Source organism: Schistocerca cancellata, chromosome 9 (assembly GCF_023864275.1).
Source record: "Schistocerca cancellata isolate TAMUIC-IGC-003103 chromosome 9, iqSchCanc2.1, whole genome shotgun sequence".
NCBI classification, from domain to species: Eukaryota; Metazoa; Arthropoda; class Insecta; order Orthoptera; family Acrididae; genus Schistocerca; species Schistocerca cancellata.
Window position 1 is genome coordinate 494,742,904 of NC_064634.1, and position 25,049 is coordinate 494,767,952.

General features: G+C 40.4%; 1 protein-coding gene across 1 annotated transcript in view; it reads right to left on the reverse strand.

Moving 5' to 3' along the window:
- LOC126100202 (protein transport protein Sec24A) overlaps positions 1-25,049 on the reverse strand; it is a 150,929-nt gene that overhangs the window by 120,418 nt on the left and 5,462 nt on the right. The window lies entirely within an intron of this gene.

Consider the following 25,049-nt stretch of genomic DNA (forward strand, 5'->3'; position numbering starts at 1 on the left):
TGAGCATGGAGAGGGGGTATGAGGCAGGAGATGGATAACACAAGGGAAGTGGTCGCTCGAATACATATCAGAAAGTGCGTACCACTCAAACCAGCGTGCAAGTTGGGTAGTACATGTAGAAAGGTCTACATGGGAATAGGCGTGAGTTGTGTCCGTAAGAAAAGTAGGGGCGCCAGTATAGAGGCAGACAAGATTGAGGTGGTTGAAAAGGTCTGCTAACAGGGAGCCTCTCGGGCCGGATGCTGGAGAGAGCCCCAAAGGGGATGGTGGGCATTGAAGTCTCCAGTTAACAAAAATGGTGCAGGTAGCTGAGCAATAATTTGCATCATGTCTGCCCTGGTAACGGCAGATGACGATGGAGTGTAAACGGTACAAATGGAAAATGTAAAAGTGGGGATAGTAATACGGATGGCAACTGCCTGCAGGCTGGTGTGTAATGTGATGGGATCGTAGTAAATATCATCCCGGACCAGCAACATAACCCCTCCATGAGCCGGAATACCTGCCACAGGGTGTAGGTCAAAACGCACAGAGGCACAGTGTGCCAAATCAATTTGATCGCATGGGCATAGCTTCGTTTCCTGGAGAGCTACAACGAGCGGACAGTGCAAGTGTAGCAGCAACTTCAAGTCCTCTCGGTTGGAGCGAATGCTGCGAATATTCCAGTGAATAAGTGCCATTGTGAGAAGAAAAAGAAAAAGGAGAATCAAGAAGGGGTCACCTCGAAGGCTGCTGAGGGCCTGGCTTCGAGCGAGCACTGCCGCCACTATCAATAGGCGGAGAGTCATCGTCCATTGGTTCAATAGGTTCGTCGGCCATCTTGTTAAGATGGCCAGGAGGGGGAGCTTCCTCCGCCGGTGAACGGCCAGATGTTCGGCTACCAGCAATGCGGTCAGTCAAAACGGATGACGGCCTGGGGCGGCAACCACTGGGTGCCGCAGGAGAAGAAACGCGCCGTGGCGGAGAAGGAGAACTTTGCTTCCTATGAGCCTTCTTGGAAGGTCGTTTAGTGGAAGTACTGGTCGATGGCTGGGAGTTCGAGGTACGTAGGAAGTCTGCATGGGATGGTTCCTTCTTGAAGGCCCGTGCATCTGACTTCTGGGTCTTATTCTCGGCAGAAGCTGATGAAGGTGCTTGTGTCTTAGGGGTGACGGGAGAAAGAGGAGACGCTGACCGGGCGATCTTAGCACTGGCCGAATGGACGACCGTGGTGCTGAAGGTCAGATAGCATGTCTGTGTCGCCACCTCCCTGGTAGTCCGAGGAGAGGCGAGGACAGTACTGTATTTCCCCACTGGGAGCAACGTGAGATTCCTACTAGCAAATAGCTTGTGAGCAGCCAAGGTGGACACTTTCTCTTTGACCCGAATATCCTGTATGCAGCGTTAATCCTTGTAGATGGGACAGTCGCGGGAGGACGCTGCATGGTCACCCTGACCGTTCACGCAAAGAGGTGGACAGTCACCCTCATGAGTGTGTCTGTCACAAGTGACACATTTAGCCACATTAGAACAAGACTGGAAAGTGTAATTAAAACGCTGACACTGGTAGCAGCGTGTAGGTGTCGGGACATATGGGCGAACAGAAATAACCTCGTAGCCCGCTTTGATGCGCGACGGCGGCTGAACACTATCAAAGGTCAAGAAAAGTGTCCGGATCGGTACAAGGTCATTGTTGACCTTTTTCATGACCCTATGGACAGCTGTCACACCCTGCTCAGCGAGGAAAGACTGAATCTCCTTGTCAGTCAATCCGTCGAGTGATGTAGTATATACCACACCACGCGACGAATTCAAAGTGCGGTGAACCTCCACCCGGACAGGGAACGTGTACAGGAGTGTGGCCCAAAGCAGTTTTTGAGCCTGAAAGGTGCTCTCAGTTTCTAACAACAAGGTACCGTTATGCATCCTGGTACAAGACTTGACAGATCCGGCTATGGCATCTACGCCCTTCTGGATAACGAAAGGGTTGACAGATGAAAAATCCTTTCCGTCCTCAGATCGAGAAACTACGAGGAACTTTGGGGCAGGCGGTAGTACTTTTGTCACTGGTGGCTGGTCAAGTTTCCGTTTTTGGGCAGAAGTCGACAGAAAAGAAGAAGAGAAAGCCATTGCGGATGAATCCCCCATGACTGCCAGCATCTCCGATGACGCGCTCCTTCCTTGTGGGGACCCTCTCAGAGGGCACTCCCACCTTATGTTTACAACTCAGGTCACACCTCCCGAGAAACGGATGGAGGGACCAATCAGCATGGTTGGAAGGTGTCAGCTCAGGCAATCACCCCTCCCTTGGCCTGGTCTTTACCAGGGGGTACATGTGTGCCTTACTTGTCTACCCAGGGCGGGGAATTACGCGATACCCCGTCACCGGCTTCGCGCGCGAACGCGTGGGTCGGCCTTCAGACACACACAGGGAGGAAAGAAGAGGAAAAAAAAAGGGAGAGAGGGAGAAAAAGGACAGACTGTCTCAAACGCCGAGGCGGAGACCAGAGAGTGGACAAGAAGGCAAGGAGAAGAAGGCAAGGGAAAATGTAAGGAAGACAATGAGATGGAGAAGGACAAAGAAAGGAACCAAACAAAGGAAGGAAGAAACCAGAATAAGCGAAAAACCAAAATGACCACAAATATAAGTTGTGGAACCGTCCGTCTCCGGATGCAGGCGCAAACTACCCCCTTGAAGGGGAGGGACTCCTTTTCATCGCCTCTTACGACAGGCAGGAATACCTCGGGCCTATTCTAACCCCCGGACCCGCAGGGGGGACTGAGTCAAATGCATTCCTTACATCAAGAAATACAAAGCACAAAAGATTTCTTTGAGTTATACATTTCATAATGTCACAAGAAATGTCATGTGACTAATGTTTTTGGAATCTTTGGCCAATGTTGTGGAGGAGGTCATTCCGTTCAAGATACCTCACTATGTTTGACTTCAAAATACATTCAAAGATTCTATAGATGGATGTCAATGAGCTTGGGTGATAGTTTTGGGGATGGCATCTACTACCCTTTTTCTAAATGATGATTACTTTTGGTTTTCCCATCAGTGGCAAATTCTGTATAAAATATGGCAGGGTGCCCATCTTGTCCTGGAGCTTTGTTCAATTTTAGCAGTTTCTTAGTGCCACTGACAGAAATATCTACCCGGTTTGAATGAAAAGTAATGCCTCCACCTCTGTTAACCCCACAAAAGATAGCATCACTGATATGTGACATACTGGAATGTTAGGTAGGCTCACCTACAATTCAAAATGGCACGAAGTCTTAGCAGAGAACTTTTGTGTTGTTATAGTGTACAGAACGGAATCCTGCACAGATGGTTGGTCAATGTGATTAAAGCAGTGTGCTGTCACTGAATTCTTGATGGCAAGTGTCACTTCATAGGAAATTCATGAAAGAATGCAAGCTGTTTATGGTGATTGTGTTGATGTGAGCATTGTGTGTCAACAATCCAGAAAGTTTAACATCGGTGAGATGATAAACATAAGACTTGCATGACAAAGAGTTGATCATCTTCTGGCAGCAACTACTGAGTTGTACATGCAAAATGTTGAAGCTAAATAGGAAATGATTACAACACCTTAATCTTCTTGGTTACTGGAAGATTTGTGCACAATGGGTACTAGAGATGTTGATGGCTGAAATTAAAGAACATAGACTTGAAATTTGATAGGAACTCCTCTCGTGTTTCTGAATTCCAATTGTGACAGGAGACAAAATGTGGGTACACCACTATGAAATAGACACTAAACATCAGTCAAAGGAATACTGACACAAAGGTTTCCTGCACAAAAAGAAAATGAACGTTAATTTCCTTGAACGTGGAATAACAATCAACTCAGGGCGTTAAATCACAATGCCAATGACTGTGATATGACATGCAACAAGAGTACTAAAGGAAAAAAGAAATATTCTCGTGTGCCACGACAATGCCAGACCACACACTTCACACGCAACGACAGCAGAAATTCAGATCCTGAAGCTCACCACGATACGGCATCCTCCAAGTAATCCTCCACCTGACTTTCATCCATTCTTGATAATGAAACGAGAGATGTGGGGGCACCACTATGCATCTGATGACATGGAGAGAACTGGGAGAGGCTGGTTGCAGAACAACCTTCTGTTTTGTAGGGAGCACATTGTGCTCATGTGGGAGCGATCTAGACGCTTGTAAAACAAGCATCTGCTAGGCAAGATCGCAGGAATTCTTTTTATTCCATGATTACCGGTTTCGGCGAAACTAAATCCCCCATCATCGGATCTAGGGAGGACAGAAAACATTATAAAAGTGGGCTTGGATTCCACTTATATAATATGTATCCATATAAATTTAGTTATAATAGAAGGAAACATTCCACGAAGGAAAAATATACCTAAAAACAAAGATGATGTGACTTACCAAATGAAAGTGCTGGCAGGTCTACAGACACACAAACGAACACAAACATACACACAAAATTCAAGCTTTCGCAACAAACTGTTGCCTCATCAGGAAAGAGGGAAGGAGAGGGAAAGACGAAAGGATGTGGGTTTTAAGGGAGAGGGTAAGGAGTCATTCCAGTCCCGGGAGCGGAAAGACTTACCTTAGGGGGAAAAAAGGACGGGTATACACTCGCACACACACACATATCCATCCACACATATACAGACACAAGCAGACATCTGTCTGCTTGTGTCTGTATATGTGTGGATGGATATGTGTGTGTGTGCGAGTGTATACCCGTCCTTTTTTCCCCCTAAGGTAAGTCTTTCCGCTCCCGGGACTGGAATGACTCCTTACCCTCTCCCTTAAAACCCACATCCTTTCGTCTTTCCCTCTCCTTCCCTCTTTCCTGATGAGGCAACAGTTTGTTGCGAAAGCTTGAATTTTGTGTGTATGTTTGTGTTCGTTTGTGTGTCTGTCGACCTGCCAGCACTTTCATTTGGTAAGTTACATCATCTTTGTTTTTAGGTATATAAATTTAGTTACATACAGGTTACAGCATCAAGGCAAACAATGGTGATATTGATTGTTGCCTATAACACACAGGCCTTACAAAATTGTCGTAAGTAGCACATAGGCATCCAAGAGAGATGACATAAATGGTAAGTGTCTCCATCACATAGAAGCGCACGCTAGGTACTACCACAACTCCGTCTCTGTTCTTACACTACAGGCCGCATCGCGAGATGGCACTAGCAGAAGAGGCGCCAATGAATGTCACAGCTTGAGTCATAACAGGCTATGCGTGTGTGGTAACACTACGTCATTAGGGCTTGTACATAATTCTAGAGATTACTGTAACACAAATATATACAAAACTTATGAAAGCTGCAGACCTACACAATTGTACATCTGCCTGATCACATACATGACATATCGAGAGGCAAATGCAAATTTCATGAGAAGTGCAGAATTACAAAAATTTACATCTGTCCTGTTAAGAGCAAAACCCATAGGCTCATACGCAATGTGTATTTTATCGTATGTTTTTTAATATAAGACCAGACAGATATGCATTTGTGTAACGCTGCAGTGTTCTTAAATTTATATATGACTTTTGGTAGGTTTTATATATGACTAGACAGATGTGCACTTGTGTAACTCCGTAGTCCCAGAAAATTTGCATTTCTTTTTGGTATGTTTTGTATATGTAACCAGGCAGATGTGCATTTGATATGACTGGAAAAATCTGTGCCCATGTGCAAGGTGTGTTTTATTGGCATTTTTATATATGACCAGACGGGTACGAACTGTGTAAGCCTGTAATGTTTTTAAAATTTTGTATATACTCTTGGTAGATTTCATATATCACCAGACTGATGTGCAGTGTATAACGCTGCAGATCCCATAAAGTATCTGTGTATGATCGCATCTTATTACGTATAGGACCAGATAGATGTACATTTTTGTAATTCCGCACTTCTCATGAAATTTGCATTTGCTTCTCGATATGTCGTATATGTGAGCAGGCAGATGTGCAATTGTGTAGGTCTGCTGCTTTCGTAAGTTTTGTATATGATTATGTGATACAGTAATATCTAGAATTATGTACAAGCCCTAATGGCGTAGTGTTACCACACACGCAGAGCCTGTTATGACGCAAGCTGTGACATTCATTGGCGCCTCTTCTGCTAGCACCATCTCGCGACACAGCCTATAGTGAAACACAGAGCCGGAGTTGTGGTAGTACCTAGCGTGCACTTCTCTGTGATGGAGACACTTAACATTTATGTCATCTCTCTTGGACGCCTATGTGTTACGTACAACAATTTTTTAAGGCCTGCATGTTATAGGCAACTATTAATATCACCACTTTATGTTGTAACCTGTATATGTCATAAGGTACGTAACTAAATTTATATGTATACATGTAATATAAGTGGAATCCAAGCCCACTTTTATAGTGTTTTCTGTCCTCCCTAGATACAATGATGGCAGCTTTAGTTTCGTCATAACCGGTAATCGTGGAATAATAAGAATTCCTGCGATCTTGGCTACCAGATTACTGTTTTACAAACAACATTCTGTGATGACTTCAGAAAACTCACTGCCGACAGAAGTGTATTCAGTAGTCCACTGATAATGTGCTGAAGTGAGTATCGAATATTAAAGAGAACATCCTATAGGTTATTTCTGTGTCTGATTTATTAACATATTCTCATCAAAACACAAGAAACGAAGGTTGAGCATAACTTTTCACTGAACCCTCATATATCACTAAACTTTGCAGTAGTATGAGAATTAAACTGGGGCAGTACCTAAGTACCTTCCTTTGCAAAGGGACATATCAAAACAGATTTAGCTATTTCTGGCTTTGCTTTTCTACTCTCAGTTTCAGTTCCTCTGTCATCCCCAAATGCCGAGACACTAACTTTGGGGCCAGTAACTGCTCTTGCATCTGACAGGATTCCTTTGGGTTTTGTGCCACGTATCTCAATAATATTCTGCTAGTGTAGTCTTTGATGGCTTCACATATTCCCCTCTTGACAGCCAAACCCATTCCCTTCAGCATCTTCCTGTGTACAGCCCTATGTTTAGTTTTACATGAAGTAGTATCTGTTTATTCAAAGTGACTGTGTACAATGAATGGTCCCTCCCATCATAAATTGCTCTACTACATACATGTCTACCCAGTGCTTAGTCAACTATTAGTTCTACTTGTGCCATGGTTCCTCTATGCCATCCTGCATTTGAACTGTATGATAGAATAAAAAATAAAGAAAGCACCAATACCAGTAAACTGAGTATCCTAACACATTTTCCAGCATTTTCACACTCATTGCACTTGCAGACTTGACTTTTTAAGTAGTAACAAACAAGTGTTGGTGACTAACTTTCTAAATTACAAGATTTTAAACTAAAATCTATGAAAGAAACAAAACCATACATACTCTATACTAAAAAGATAACCTAAAAGAATAAATTCCAAAATTATGGAAGTAGTGACTTTTGACCAGCTATACTACTTTATACACAATTACTGAAGCAACAGTTGTTGTGTGCAGTTACTTAAAACATTAGTTCATGGAAGTCATACTTAACGATTTATGTAAATGATTTAAACACAATCTTATCTGTCATGTGTGTGGTAACAATACTTCACTGATTGCTACTAATGCCGCTGCCACTAACAATAAACAAAATGCAATAAGAGACAGAATGATTTGGAAGTGCAGTAGTGGATGCACATTTGTTGGCAGAATACACACTGAACCCACAAATATGTAAGGAAGCAATACTGTACCAGATGAAATGAACAAAATACACTCCTGGAAATTGAAATAAGAACACCGTGAATTCATTGTCCCAGGAAGGGGAAACTTTATTGACACATTCCTGGGGTCAGATACATCACATGATCACACTGACACAACCACAGGCACATAGACACAGGCAACAGAGCATGCACAATGTCGGCACTAGTACCTTGTATATCCACCTTTCGCAGCAATGCAGGCTGCTAGTCTCCCATGGAGATGATCGTAGAGATGCTGGATGTAGTCCTGTGGAACGGCTTGCCATGCCATTTCCACCTGGCGCCTCAGTTGGACCAGCGTTCGTGCTGGACGTGCAGACCGCGTGAGACGACGCTTCATCCAGTCCCAAACATGCTCAATGGGGGACAGATCCGGAGATCTTGCTGGCCAGGGTAGTTGACTTACACCTTCTAGACCACGTTGGGTGGCACGGGATACATGCGGACGTGCATTGTCCTGTTGGAACAGCAAGTTCCCTTGCCGGTCTAGGAATGGTAGAACGATGGGTTCGATGACGGTTTGGATGTACCATGCACTATTCAGTGTCCCCTCGACGATCACCAGTGGTGTACGGCCAGTGTAGGAGATTGCTCCCCACACCATGATGCCGGGTGTTGGCCCTGTGTGCCTCGGTCGTATGCAGTCCTGATTGTGGCGCTCACCTGCACGGCGCCAAACACGCATACGACCATCATTGGCACCAAGGCAGAAGCGACTCTCATCGCTGAAGACGACACGTCTCCATTCGTCCCTCCATTCACGCCTGTCGCGACACCACTGGAGGCGGGCTGCACGATGTTGGGGCGTGAGCGGAAGACGGCCTAACGGTGTGCGGGACCGTAGCCCAGCTTCATGGAGACGGTTGCGAATGGTCCTCGCCGATACCCCAGGAGCAACAGTGTCCCTAATTTGCTGGGAAGTGGCGGTGCGGTCCCCTACGGCACTGCGTAGGATCCTACGGTCTTGGCGTGCATCCGTGCATCGCTGCGGTCCGGTCCCAGGTCGATGGGCACGTGCACCTTCCGCCGACCACTGGCGACAACATCGATGTACTGTGGAGACCTCACGCCCCACGTGTTGAGCAATTCGGCGGTACGTCCACCCGTCCTCCCGCATGCCCACTATACGCCCTCGCTCAAAGTCCGTCAACTGCACATACGGTTCACGTCCACGCTGTCGCGGCATGCTACCAGTGTTAAAGACTGCGATGGAGCTCCATATGCCACGGCAAACTGGCTGACACTGACGGCGGCGGTGCACAAATGCTGCGCAGCTAGCGCCATTCGACGGCCAACACCGCGGTTCCTGGTGTGTCCGCTGTGCCGTGCGTGTGATCATTGCTTGTACAGCCCTCTCGCAGTGTCCGGAGCAAGGATGGTGGGTGTGACACACCGGTGTCAATGTGTTCTTTTTTCCATTTCCTGGAGTGTATTTCCAAATGTTGACTCTCAATGTGTCAGCCAAACACAAAGCCAATATGAAGTCAGATTATTCTTTGATGGAAAAAGCAAAGATGAAGATAAAAATTTCCAATCATAATAATTACTGCTGTTGCCTTCAGTCTGAAAATTGATCAGATGGAGCTCACCACACTACTCTATCCCACGCGAGCCTCTTCATCTCTGCGCAACAACTGCAACGCACGTCTATTTGAACCTACTTACTATATTCATCCCATGGTCTCTCTCTACAATTTATACCCAACACACTTCCCTCCACTACCAAATTGACAATTCCTTCGTGCCTTGGCAAAGGTTCTATGAAATAATCCCTTCTTTTAGTCAAGCTGTGTCATAATTTTCTTTTCTACCCAACTAGATTCAAATAAATTCTTATTAGTTCGATAACAATGGAAGATCAAAGCAAACAATAGAAACTCCAGGCACAAATATCAACACTGTAGGAAAAGAGAGTTGTTACTTACTGTAAAGAAGACACGTCAAGCTACAGGTAGGCATAATAAACACACTCCTATAGCTTTCGCCCACAACCTTCATCAGGAGAGAGAGAGTGAGTGAGTGTGAGTGTGAGTGTGAGTGTGTGTGTGTGTGTGTGTGTGTGTGTGTGTGTGTGTGTGTGTGTGTTTTTAATACTGATGAAGGCTGTGGCCAAAATCTATATGGGAGTCTTTCAATTGTACCTGTCTGCAACTTGAAGTATCTTCTTTATGGTAAGTAACAATCTGTCCTTTCCTACATTGTTAATATTATGAAAAGGACAGACTGCTACTCACCGTACAGCGGGAATATTGAGTCACACATACGCGCAAGAAAAAGACTACTAAACATGCAAGTTTTTGGTAACACACACACACACACACGACGACACGAGTGGTCATGTATAAAATTAGTGATAATGCTCACCAATAAAATCATTTCATGTACAACGAAAAACATTTATCAACAACACTTCAATAATTCAGTTTGCCTTTATAACCAACAATGAGAACAAAGAGGGAGACTGAAAACAATATAATGCCAATGAATGACTAAATAAATGTCAAATTGGCCTACTTAACTTTCAAGTGGGCACGTCTCTTTTTTTTTTTTTGTAACACGAGCAAGCAAGGACTGTACTTTGTACACACATAAAGAATAGCTTCTGTATGTTACCAAGATAAATATTTATGAGCTAAATCACAGTTCAAATCCTAGTTTAATTAAACAGCAATAAAATAAACTTAAATTGTATCACTCTGGTTCCTGAGAATCCTAAATCTGAGGAGGAAGAGGATGTCAAGAAGCTACAGGAAAATTAACGGGACACGGGTGGAGGAAATGATGATTTATATGGGATAATATTCATATTATTAACAAACATTGAAATATTAAGTATTTTAAAACTAGTGATTTACAAAACACAATAAAATTAAATTTCAGTGCTACATTAGAAATACAGAATTCCCTAAGGTTTTATGAAATTCTCTGATTTTTCATGATAAAATATAACTCCACAAGAATTTCAAGTTTTCCAGATGGGTCACCACCCTGCTAATTATTTTGAAGGCATCTCATTGTGGGATTGCGCTGCTAGCTCAGAATCTGGGGCATTTTCTTGCACGAATCTGAATTTTTTTTCTCTCTTGACTCATTGTTTATTTTATACACTGAGGTGCCAAATAAACTGGTACAGGCCTGCATATTCAAATACAGAGATACATAAACAGACAGAATACTGCGCTGCGATCGGCAGTGCTCATATAAAACAAAATTATTTGGTGCAGTTATTAGATTGGTTACTGCAGCTAAAATGACAGATTATCAAGATTTAAGTGAGTTTGAACGTGGTGTTATAGTCGGTGCACAAGCAATGAGACACAGTCTCTCCGAGGTAGTGGTGAAATGGGGATTTTCCCTTATGAACATTTCACAAGTGTACTGTGAATATCTGGAATCCGGTACTCATGTACGCTTGATGACTGCATGACACAAAGCTTTATGCCTCGCCTGGGCCTGTCAACACCTAATTTCCCAAACATGAACATTACTGAGCATATCTGGGATGTCTTGCAAATGTGCTGTTCAGAAGAGATCTCCATCCTTGCATGATTCATGGTTTGAATTCCCTCTGGCACTACTTTAGGCATTAGTCAAGTCCATGCCATGACTCAACACTTCTGGGTGATTGCGGGGGCCCTACATGATATTAGGCAGGTGTATCAGTTTCTTTGGCTCTTCAATGTATTACTGCTGTATGACAATACCACTTATCACTGTGTTAGCCATTCGACTGGCAACATATTTTAAAATGAACTACGGTACACTACTCAAGTTATGGGCTGAAGTCAAAAATTACACACACACACACACACACACACAAGACACACACACGCACACAGAGTTTTTAATGTAAAGTGCAATTAAATACAGCAGAAACAAATTTTAAGCTACACTAAAGGTCACAATAGCCTTTATTTGGCATTCATTTTCATTGATTCCCCAACTCCCAACCAAATTATTACTTTTCAACCAAACAAAGACCTCAGGCTATGCCACAGAACTGTGTCACCACAACCAACATTTCATTTCATGTGGGTGGAAGAGGGGGGGAGGTGGTTGTCCAGTATCACACCTTACCCTAAATATTTACAGATTCAAAACACAAAAGGGTCAATCCATGATAGTTCTCCCAATAATTCTAGAATTTGTAACCCTCACTCTCCGATTTTCATGAAACTTTGTGTATTTGTTTATACCTATAACATAAAAACATCTGGATTTTCTTTGTCTCAGACTAAAACTTTTTTATACTGAATTTTCAACATAACAATGTCCTGATGATTTGGTCCTGTGAGAATGTCCATGCAATGTAGTACTTATCTATGTTGTTGTTGTTGTTTTCGTCGTCTTCAGTCCTGAGACTAGTTTGATGCAGCTCTCCATGCTACTCTATCCTGTGCAAGCTTCTTCATCTCCCAGTACTTACTGCAACCTACATCCTTCTGAATCTGGTTAGAATATTCATCTCTTGGCCTCCCTCTACGATTTTTACCCTCCATGCTGCCCTCCAATGCTAAATTTGTGATCCCTTGATGCCTCAGAAGATGTCCTACCAACCGGTCCCTTCTTCTTGTCAAGCTGTGCCACGAACTCCTCTTCTCCCCAATTCTATTCAATACCTCCTCATTAGTTATGTGATCTACCCCTGTAGCACCACATTTCAAAAGCTTCTATTCTCTTCTTGTACAAACTATTTATCGTCCATGTTTCACTTCCATACATGGCTACACTCCATACAAATACTTTCAGAAACGACTTTCTAATACTTAATTCTATGCTCGATGTTAACAAATTTCTCTTCCTCAGAAACGCTTTCCTTGCCATTGCCAGTCTACATTTTATATCCTCTCTTCTTCGACCATCATCAGTTATTTTACTCCCCAAATAGCAAAACTCCTTTACTACTTTAAGTGTGTCATTTCCTAATCTAATTCCCTCAGTATCACCCGACTTAATTCGACAACATTCCATTATCCTCGTTTTGCTTTTGTTGATGTTCATCTTATATCCTCCTTTCAAGACACTGTCCATTCCATTCAACTGCTCTTCCAAGTCCTTTGCTGTCTCTGACAGAATTACAATGTCATCGGCGAACCTCAACGTTTTTATTTCTTCACCATGGACTTTAATACCTACTCCGAATTTTTCTTTTGTTTCCTTTACTGCTTGCTCAATATACAGACTGAATAACATCAGGGACAGGCTACAACCCTGTCTCACTCCCTTCCCAACTACTGCTTCCCTTTCATGCCCCTCGACTCTTATAACTGCCATCTGGTTTCTGTACAAATTGTAAATAGCCTTTCGCTCCCTGTATTTTACCCCTGCCACCTTTAGAATTTGAAAGAGAGTATTCCAGTCAACATTGTCAAAAGCTTTCTCTAAGTCTACAAATGCTAGAAATGTAGGTTTTCATTTCCTTAATCTATTTTCTAAGGTAAGTCGTACGGTCAGTATTGCCTCACGTGTTCCAACATTTCTGCGGAATCCAAACTGATCCTCGCCAAGGCCGGCTTCTACCAGTTTTTCCATTCATCTGTAAAGAATTTGCGCTAGTATTTTGCAGCTGTGACTTATTAAACTGATAGTTCGGTAATTTTCACCTCTGTCAACACCTGCTTTCTTTGGGATTGGAATTATTATATTCTTCTTGAAATCTGAGGGTATTTCACCTGTCTCATACATCTTGCTCATCAGATGGTAGAGTTTTGCCAGGACTGGCTCTCTCAAGGCCGTCAGTAGTTCCAATGGAATGTTGTCTACTCCTGGGGCCTTGTTTCGACTCATGTCTTTCAGTGCTCTGTCAAACTCTTCACGCAGTTTCGTATCTCCCATTTCATCTTCATCTACATCCTCTTCCATTTCCACTTATCTATAGAAGTACTCATAACTTATATGTATATGAAGCTTTTGATTTGGATTCTTTCTTTTTCAGAGGTTAAGAGAGGCTGCATTTATTTCAGCTGTAAAGTTACAAAGAAAATTATAAAAAATGTTAACATCAGACACTTTCTTATATCTGGAAAAATTACAAGGCCACAGGAAAAAACATGTTTATCCAACCTGCTTGGAATCTGGTACTGGCCTTAATATTTCCTAAGTTTGTAAGCTTTCTAATAAAATAAAAATATTAATGGGTGTTCTGTGAATGAACAAATAAATCTGAAATCAAAAAACTTGACTGTGACAAAAAACTAGTCATTACAATTAAGTTCAGCCCGGTCTGACAACCAATGACTCAGATGCAGGGGTCTCAAATTAGCAATTTAAATATCAATTATTACAGGCAGACTAATTGTTCGTAAGTGTGAAGAATTTATTTCATTATATTAACTAAGTGATTCTTGAAAGCATATAATCTATCGCATTTATCTATGCAGCTAACCACAGCTCACAGTGATAAAGTGTTCTATGTGTTTGCAGTAGCTTGCTTGAAACCTGCACATAAATGAAAACACTGCAACAATCATTGTCATATTGTTGAACATCACTGACATGCAACAATCAGTCCATTTGGCCCCTGCTGCTTCATCTTCCTTTGGGGCGGGTCATATTTGTTCATTGTGCAGTAAAGTAGCGCATTTTTAACTGATGCAGTGCTCAGTTACTTACAACGGAAAATATGAATTTGAGTAATGCAGGAAAATTAATTACAATACCATGTAATTTGACAACCTACACCTCGGTAAAAAAGTCTTCAAACAGTGAAGACCACGAATATTTGGCAGAGTTATGGTCCAATATAAACTTTCCAGATGATCAAGGAAGAACTATATGTGGACATCACAGTTACTATTACTTAAAGGTTTTTGAAACCCAGCAAATAATTTGTTCTCATCATTTCCAAATATACAGACGGACAGTTAAAAAGTCCTTGAGGTAAATAAGTTTGCCTTTGCTAAGAGAATCGATGTCAAACCAAGCAAAAATCTGTACACCATGTTTCAGTATTTGTGAACAAAAAAATTAGATCAGTGATGGAAATGACAGTGATGCCAGTGACCCAGAGGTGACAACTCATGAGTCAGTGCTAGAAAGTCAAAGTATCAATGATGCAAATAAAACTTGGGATGATATGGGGTGCTTTCCAACTTCATTCCATTCCAAATTCACCCCAATGCCCCATATTGCAAACTGAAACTACAAAAAGTGAAGCATATTTTAAAGAAAAAGTGCAACCGGCATTGTATTGCAGTACAGAAATTCTTGACAGGTAGAGGAAAAAATTGATGATGAAATTGTTAAGAAAAACAAAGATTTTGATGCCACGGCATTGTTAATGAAAGAAAAAGCAGCTGGCGTAGGGAGATCTGGAAAACTCAAGTTTTATCTTTAGCTCCTTCCCCTTGATCAAAAGGGGAAAATGTCAGAATTACTTGTTACAAAGTATGTAGTTCAACAGGCAAGGAAACTGAAAACAGAACAGGTATTTTACCAATTCCTTAGCCAAAAAGCGGTAAAATTATCACTGATGAAGTTGCAAAATTTGTCACCGATTTTTAGCAAAATGATTAATGTACTCAAACATAACCAGGAGCAAAAAACAAAGTTAGCATTCAGAAGAATGTCTATATATAACAAAGATTTATCCACTGCAGACGAAAGGAGCTATATTATTGTTTTAAATGCAAGAACCCAAACATTAACGTTGTTTTTTTCTAAATTTTGTTCACTAAGACCAGAGTAGTGTATTTGAGCTGGCACAGCAGGCACTCATTTAGTGTGTGTCTGTGGTGTCCACCAAAATGTAAAACTTCTTTTTCGAAGAAGAACACATTCAAGAAACTACAGGGCAACAAGTGTTGAATTACATGGGGGAAAAAAAAGAAAAACATAAATTAGTTACAGACTACAGCATGGACACACTTTGTTCAATATGTAAACGTCACTACAGATATTCAGATTTAGGTTATGAGATGTTCAATATGCCTACCATCATTGGCGATGATGTGGTGTAGATGAATAGCAAAATTCTGCATGATCTGCTGACGTGTCATAACCTCAATGCTGTCGATGACCTCCTGAATGGTTGTTTTCAGCTCAACCATGATTTTGGGATCATTGCTGTACACCTTGTCTTTAATACAGCCCCACAAAAAGGAATTCACGTGTGTTCAAATCCGGAGAATAAGATGACCAATCAAGGTCCATGCCAGTGGCCTCTCTGTAACCCATAGCCAGAATGTACTTCCCAAAGTGCTCCTCAAGGGCATTAAACACACTTCTGCTTTGATGGAATCGAGCTCCATCTTGCATGGACCACATCTTGCTGAAATCAGGCACTTTGGATAATGAGGATGAAATCATCTTCAAAAATGTTCACGTATCATTCAGTAGTCACCATGCCATCAAGGAATATCGCACCAATTATTCTGTGATTGGACATTGCACACCACATAGTCATACTGAATGTGAAGAGACTTCTCAGTTGTGAAACATGGATTCTCAGTCCCCCAAATGCGCGAATTTTGCTTATTGACGAAAACATCCAAATGAATGTGTGCTTCATTGCTAATCCAACCCATACCCACATCAAAGTCCTGTCAATTCTGTGAACAATAGTGTTGGTGAAACACAACAACTGTTCTATGGCTCTGCAACTTAATAGATGACGGGTTTGAATTTTGTATGGGAAGAGATGCAGGTCTTCAACGACAATTTGTCACAGTGTCTCCCAACTGATTCCCACCAGCTGTGCAGCTTGTCTGATCAATTTCCTGGGGCTGATTTGAAACACGATGCATGTCTTCTCAATGTTTTCAGACTTTTCACCCTTTTAGATGAAAGACATGGCCAACACTGTCATGGTGAACACTACCTGTTCTCTCAAACTTGCGGATCAAATTCTTGATTGTTAGCACACTTGGACCAGTTGCCTTCAGCTTGAACTTAGTCACAAACTTCTTTTGAGCCACAGTTGGGCTGTTGGTGCTCGCAAAGAGGCCTTCACAAGCACTATACACTCAGGCACACTGTACCATGACATTTTCATGTGTGAATGGCCAACAAAAACAAAGTGTGCGTGTGCATGCCAATTCCCATCATTCTCTGCGACCAACAGTGCAGTTTGAACGTCCTGACGCTAACTGTTCAGAAGTTACGATGATTTTATTTCATATAGTTCAATGATTGTTATTTGGACTGTCAGTGTCATTCTTTTTGGTCTGAGAAGGAAGATTCTTGTTTTGTGCCTTTGGAAACACTGAATGTACTGTTGGTGCACCTGAATTCAGCACATTAGTAAGAGTGTATTATTTTAATGAAAATGATATTAAGTCAACAGAATCTAATTTCTCACAGTGTATTCAAAACAGACACGTTATTACAACTTTCACCTGAGAACTCCAAGGATCTTCACTGAACATGTAAGTTTTAAATTTAAACATTTGTCTGCATAGAATAATTGTGATTTAAACATGCCATTTGCTACCCTTAATAATGTTAATATCGGTAACGAAAATATTAGATCTACAACTTTGCTTCTGCCGTTTTACAATAGACGGTAGTAGTGGCAAGTGGGGTTCGGGTGGTTGGTCATAGGCGTAATACAATAAGTTTAGGCATCTGTCAACATAAGGCCATAAAAATATTAGTCAATTTGTGATTGCATGATAGTGTTATTCTCGGTTAAGTACGTCAACTTAAGTACCCATTTTTCGCCGTTTGTGGGAAGTTTAATTTTCTGCTTTAATACGAAGAAATCTGTGGCTGTGGCTCTTAAAATGCTGGGTAAGAACAATGGTGAGGGAACTATCAGTGGAAAACATGCAGAGAATGTTTTCAATGCCTTAAGAACGCTGATTTTGATGTCAAACACTGGCATGGACGTGGAAGACAGAACATTTTCGTAGCTACTGAAACAGATGAAAACAGTCACAGGACATCATTATCGAAAGCAACTGATGCATTCGAGCCCAGCATTGATACATAAACAGCCACAATACAGTGATACCTTTTTCGATGAGTGGCATACAGTCTGTCTGACCAGTACTTCCGATCATATGAATAAGTGCAAAATTGACCGTATTTACTCGAATGTAAGCCGCACTTTTTTTCTGGTTTTTGTAAGCCAAAAATCCGCCTGCGGCTTAGAATTGAGTGCAAAGTAAGCGGAAGTTCTGAAAATGTTGGTAGGTGCCGGCACAGCTAACTTCTGCCGTCGAATATATGTGACACTAAAAAGGCATGCTTTGGAGGCACAAAGATAAATACTGGCGCCAAAACCTCTGTATCAGTAAGTAAATTAATAGAAAAGGTAGAAGAATGTAAACATTATGCCATGTATTCTTTCGTGTTTGCTGCTACCTCATTTAAATCCTGTCTGCCTAATAAACTACGAAACTAGAGTGAGACAACAGCAAATGCGGAAGAATATATATATCATGTCATGTTTATATTCATACTAAACTTATGCTGAATAGTGATACAGTCAGAAATGAAGCACAGCAACTAACTAGATTTTTAAATCTAAGATGACTAATTTCTGTGCAGAATATAATGTACTGAAAAGATGTCTGCAAAGATTTTCAAACGGAGAAAAATTTTTGGTAAACTCTCATCCAGAACATCATCTATCATACGCAATCTATCATTTGGTTCTTGTTGATCATTATCAAAAAAAAGCACCAGTGTAAGTAACAACAAATAGCAGTCTCTTGCCATTGTTTCGCTAATGAGACAATTCCTCTCTTTTTTTTAATTGTAAGCGGCGGTAGCGCGCACAAAAGCAAGCCATGCCGCGAGCGGCGACAAGACGTAAACACTTATTGTCAGAATGCGACAAACAATGCATGTCACAGTACAATAATGCATTTTCAGCTTAGAGTGACGTAAACACCTATAACAAAGAGAACGGCACTTACCAGATCAAAGCAAAATAAGCAATCAATTCAAACCAGATGAAGCACGTGAAAAAGAAAGGGTACCCGTATAAATGTCGACGGAGCGCCTGACACATAGAAATAGCTACTTGGTAAAGCTTAACTGTTAAGCTTACGACTCGAACCAAACTACTGTTGCTTTATCTTCATCAATTCAACCTAAATTGTGTCTCATGTTACAATGGAACAACTTTGTTTTGATTTGGAGGTGCAGTCTAAAACTTCTCTCTCCCGTTGAATTTCAAGTCTCAAATTTCAGGTGTGGCTTAGATTCGGTAAAAAATTTTTCCTTGATTTCGAGTCTCATTTTTCAGGTGCGGCTTAAGATTCGAGTGCGGCTTAGATTAGAGTACATACGGTGAATTGATTCATGGATCCCCCCAAAAGACGCCCAGTTCTCCCGCCACGGGATTTGTATGCTATCCAATATATGGGAGAATGTAGTGGCCAGCGATGGGCAATACTATGAATCTTAATTTTTTTATAAGTTTTTCACAATAAAGCCCCGAACTTCCAGAAAAAAAGGTGGAAGCGAAGTTGTAGACCTAGTATTTCAATTAAAATTATAACTTTTGCCTCTCTACTTTTATTATTTTAACAAAATGAGAGACATATACTAAAGTTTTGCAGTCTACATAATATGCTTTAAAAGACATTCTGAACAATGTTACAAATATTTTAATATATAAAGGAGCACAGGTACAACATGGCGGCCAACACAAAAGTTCGACACGTTTCTCTGCGGAAAGAGTTAATTTTGCTGTTAAAAAGAAGGCGTGTACAAATTGCAAAGACAAAATCACAAAGTTACAGGAACCTGTGTTGAGCTTACATTTTACAATCAGTACTCTGAAAGTGGATATCTTGAATTTTCAGCTTGGAACAAGTGAGCTGAATATCTGACAAGTTCCACAAAGCATCATGCCTGCTAGCAAAAAGTGGACTAAAATCATTTACAAAAATAGTATGCAAGGCCTGCAAAATCGTGTAAAACAGCAAACATACCAGTGACACACTCATTGTGCACGAAAACCCATTTGAAGTGCTTTCAAACTGTAAACTGGTATATCAACGAGCTGCGTCGAGCCACGTGGGAAGAAAAAGGAGATCAAAAACAAAGAACGACAGAGCTGCTTTCAACCAAAGGAAAAAAAAAATTCAACTGTGAATGTAGTCACTGACAGTGAACCAAAATCAAATGTCCCTCAAGATGGATTATCAGCTACTGTGGACAAAAACGACAAAACAAACAGTGCCACCACACAACACCCAAGTACTGGCAGGCCTAAAAATAGTTATCATCAACCAGCAAAAATGTGTAAAACAAACTTATTTGCAGATAATCATGCATGGAACATAGCAGCCGAATTTCAGTCTAGATGCAATCACAAAATAACTAACATAGTGAAACCAGGTGCAAAATTTCAAGCAGTGACTTCCATGAACCATGATATGAAAACAGCAACAACAAATAATGACTTTTTCAAGTTCTTAGTGGAACCAAATGATGTAGCAAGAAATGAAATGACCTAGTGATCTCTCTCAAAAGAACGCAACATGAGCAGAGAAGCTCAAACGTATCATCTTCTCTGTTCTACATCAACACGACTTGCCAATCTGGTTGTGTGTAAATAAAAAAGTGCGAAGAGCAAATAGACAGATCTTAAATATATGCACGAAATTTAAAAATGCTACATTTGTCAACATAAGCTACGCAGGAAGAAGGTTCCACACATCCCATGGCTTACATCTCAATAGACTAGGGAAGGACTTAGTTATAACAGGGATCCAAGAAGTAGTAAACGGCAAACTGAATATACCAAGTTGTGCTACAGAGGCCATCCCTCTCAAGGGCAAAAATAACGAATTCTTGGGAGAATAAATGACGATATGCCAGGTCAGTGAAACAATAATTTTGCATTATGTACAGGGTTTAGTAAACAAAATAGATGCTTTTGAATCATTTATCACAAGACTATCTCCACATGCAGTAATAGTTACAGAACATCTGAAAACAGTGAACACCGTTCAATGTTGCAAATTAGAAGGCTACAACCTAGGTACGTTCTGCTGTAGAACACACAATAAAGGTGGTGGTGTTGCACTGTACTCAAGAAAATGTAAGTTCATAATCACCACAGAAAAAGTGCTATGGGGGAACAATTTCTGTGTTGACAAAGATTTCAAAACTGCAATTCTTAAACTCACATTTTGCACTGTTCCTTTCTATGTCATAGGTACGTATAGATCCCCCTGTGCAAATTTTGATGCTTTTCTGAAATCACTTGGTGGAGTTTTAAGTAAATTAATGTCAGATTGTAGAAGTGTAAATTTTGTCATAATGGGAGATCTGAATATCAACACTTTACATGATGGTCAGGCAGGGGGTTACCTTCATGGTCTTGGATGTTATTGGATTTAGCATATGTTAAAATTCAGGAGTAAATAAGAAACACGTATTTTTTGTTTGCTCCAAAAAAATTCCTGCCCCGAGATACAGGCTTCCAAAGATGACACTGAACACCATTTTGAAGATGCAAATTTAAGAAAATTTTTTAAAGTGCTGTATCTCTGTAACAGTTCTAGGTATTTTGTTACACGTTTTTTATTTCAAAGATAATTGCTTTATGATTACAATGGTCTCCTCCGTTTGGACATACCTGTCAAAGTTTACTGTCGCCTTTTGAATTTTTTATTTTTTTATAATTTATGGATTTTATTTATTTATTTATTTTTCAAATGCCGATCCAGAAAAGTTAGATTTTTTCTGTTGGTTAGTACCATGTAGTACTATATTCTCTGTAAAGGAGAGCTTCCACTTTTAAGTTGGACAAGTTTTATTTTAAAAAATCTTTTTTTAACATTCAAGAGTAATGTATGTCTTCACTGAAGTTGTTTCTTGGTAATTTCTGTGTTACTTCTAATCTCTTTGTTACTTCGATTGTCTTTCTTGCAGTTATTTCTTTTCACTTTCATTGTTGCAGACATTTCTTACAATTTGTTGTAGTTTCTTGTCAGTTTCTTTGTCGTGATTCTTCATTGCAGGTTTCTTTATTGTAGTTGCTCAGTGCTAATTTGTTTACAGAAGGAGTTTCTAAGAAATCTGAGACTATCTAGAGAGTTTTGTGTTTTTGTGAGGAATTTACGAGTCTACAAAGTTGCAGTGTGTTTTGTGAAAAGGACTGTCTGAAATGACTTCTGAATGGGGTCATATTTGCATATCCATAAAAGAGTGATACATAAGACAAACAAAAAAACAAACTTTGTTCAGGTTGGGAATAAGAGTTCTCATTTGAAGACTCTGTTTCAAAGTGAAGAAGTTTCCAGTGATGACTTTTTGTGTTCTAAATGTTTTAAAAGAATAACAACCATGATAGTATCTGACCAAGGTGAAGCCTCCCATGGTGCAGATGATGCAGACTTTGCATCAATAGAGGAAGAATTAACTACAGTCAACTACAGAGGTATGTGCTAGTCCTGTTAAGAAACCGTGGTCAGTGAAGTCGAGTCATACGCTTTATGCATCAAGAAAGCGCAGAAACATTACTAAAGCTACGGGTGAATACACTGCAGCAAAACTCACCACACTTTTCAAAGTAGAAATTCCATCTTCAGAGGAAAATGAACCAAAGCACTCTTGCACCTCTTGGCAGGAATTTTTCACAAATATCAATTCAGCTATTGAACATTGTGCATCCTACAGTGAAAAGGTGCAAGTTTTAACTATTTTTCCAGAGAGATTTTCCAAAGAAAACAATTTTGAACCACGTTCCATCAGTACTGAAGAACATGGTAGACAAATCAAGAAATGTGAGGTCTCTAAAAGGAGACTTTGGAAGACCAGATACTTATTATGGTCATCCTGTAGAAGGAGCTCAAGTTTAAATAGTGCAGTCATTGTATCTGGAAGATTAATGGGACTGCTCTCAATAGTGTGCCAACAAAAATGAAAATATAACTAACAGTTAAAGGACAGAAAGTTGTGAAAGTGAGGAGGTACACGACTGCCGTATTAAAGAAACTTTTGCAATTTATAAGAGCAACTATACAACTTCATATATAGGAAGATCAAAATTTTATGCTCTACGACCTAAGTGGGTAGTTCCACACCCACCTAGAGATGTCCGTTTATGTGCGTACTGTGCAAATTTTGATGTTCGTGCAGCAACTTTGAAGAACTTGCTGGAGCACATAACATGAACCCTCGGTTGGGCGTGTGAAGTCATTAGTAGTCTGTGATGTAAAGCGAGAGACTTGTTTGTTTCAAGAATGTGGTGAATGCCCTGGAAAAGGAGGACCATCTTTACAGGTACTTGGCCTGGAAGACATAGCAGATAACTCTGCAGAAATTACACATGTAACATGGGAGGAAAATATACTAGGCCTAATTAAGAAAACTGTTGCATTTGACAGTTTCATTGATGAACTTAGTAAATGGTCAGTGAAAGCAGTGACACACCAGCATCTGAAGAAATTGCAACAACACATTGCAGAAGTGAAATCGTGTGTACAGCTAAATAACTATGTTCAGTGCTTCACTGTGATTTTGCTGAGAACTGGTCTGTAATTCTCCCACGAGAAGTATCATTGGAGTAATGACCAGGTTTCAATTTTTACAGGAGTGACATTTTCAATACAATACCACAAGTGTTGTAGTTATAAGTGATGACACAGGACATGACTCAACACATGCTTTGCTAGCAATGCGCGAAATTCTTCAACTGCAAACGGGGGTAGAGAAGATCATCATTATTTCTGATGGTACTCCTCGTCATTTTAAAAATTGTTATCAACTTTTTGAATGGAGTAAGTAACTTGTGCCAAACGACTGGGTATACAGTCCTACTGGTCACAGGAACAGGCCTTGTGATCGTGTAGGTCTGCTGAAGCACCATGCCACAAAGCAATCTTTCCAGAGCAAATACAGCTGTGATTCAGAATGCTGAGGATTTTACAAGTCGTGAAATCTTACACATCCACAGCCCTCATTCTTTTGTCCAAAGAGGAAATCGGAGAATTTCGTGAGCAGGAAAAAGAAGAATGGTCCAAACAAACTACTCCTGTGAAAGGAATTCAGAAGACACATTTTTGGACTGAAAGTGATGGATGAACTCATATTTCACGCATTTTAAAGAGCAAGAAAGAAGAAATTTCATTTGTTTGGCCAACTCCTCAGAAACAGCAGGATAATATTCAGATTCACAACCTGAGAAGGGGGATGTTTGTGGCATGTGTGTACGACTGTGACTGGCGGATTGCAGAGATTATAGACACCAGTTACGAGTTAAACGAAATTGTAGTGAACTTTACGTTACCACATGCACCAGCTGCTAGATATAGGTTTCCAGCTGAAGGACAGCAACAACGCCATCAGTGCTCACTTCCTGTTCACAATGTTTTGAAGATTGTAAGTGCTCCGGTTCCTACTGGTTCAACAGGAAGGCATAACTCTATATTAACGGAAGGTACTGAAGCAGTGAAACACTTAGTTCATTGACTGGTTAATTTCAGTACAAAACAAAATGCGCAGAAGTTGTATAAATTGAAACCTTTAAGTCTTTGGACCTTTCACATACATTTTGGAACCATTTAAAATGCTTGAAAAACGAGTCTCTTATTCATCTTTCAAAACTAAGATTATTCTAAATAAGGCTAGGTTTTGATTTTTATGAGCCTGTTATGTGATAATGTGGTAATAAAACAGGTTTTATGTATGGCAAAAATTCCAATTGTTTATAAAACCTGTTCAACCTAAAAGTGGAAGCTCTCCTTTTCATGGAATGTAGAACTATAAGGTACTAATCAACAGAAAAATAATATCAAAATTTATCGATTGTCATTTCTGAAAAAAAAAAAAACATTTTTTCCATGAATTATAAAAAAATTTCAGAATACTATAGTACAAGAACTTTGACAGGTAAGTCCAAATCATAAAGCAATTATCTTCAAAATAAATAAAAAAACAACAAAATGTCTAGAACTGTTATAGAGATACAACATTTTAAAATTTTTTCAAAATTTGCACCTTCAAAATTATATGTGCAGTGTCATCTTTGGAGGGCTGTTAAGCAGAAACTTCTTGGGAGAAAACAAAAAAAAAAAAAAAAAAAAGTATGTTCCTTACTTAGTCCTTCATTCTAACATATGCTAAATTCAATAACATCCAAGACTATGAAGGTAAGATTCTCTTCCTAGCCTGCTTGAATTGATATGGGCTATGTATCCTTTCTTATGGGGCTAAAAATCTTCTTGGACTAGTATCGCTAACACACACAGTAGTTCAAATGATCATGCTATCACAAATTATGGCCACATCATCTCAACAGACTTAAATTGTCACCTCTCAAACCATTTAGGCCAAACACTAGTGCTAAAATGTAATATTAAATTCAAACCAACAAAAATATATGAGCACAGGTGAATACTATTTGTA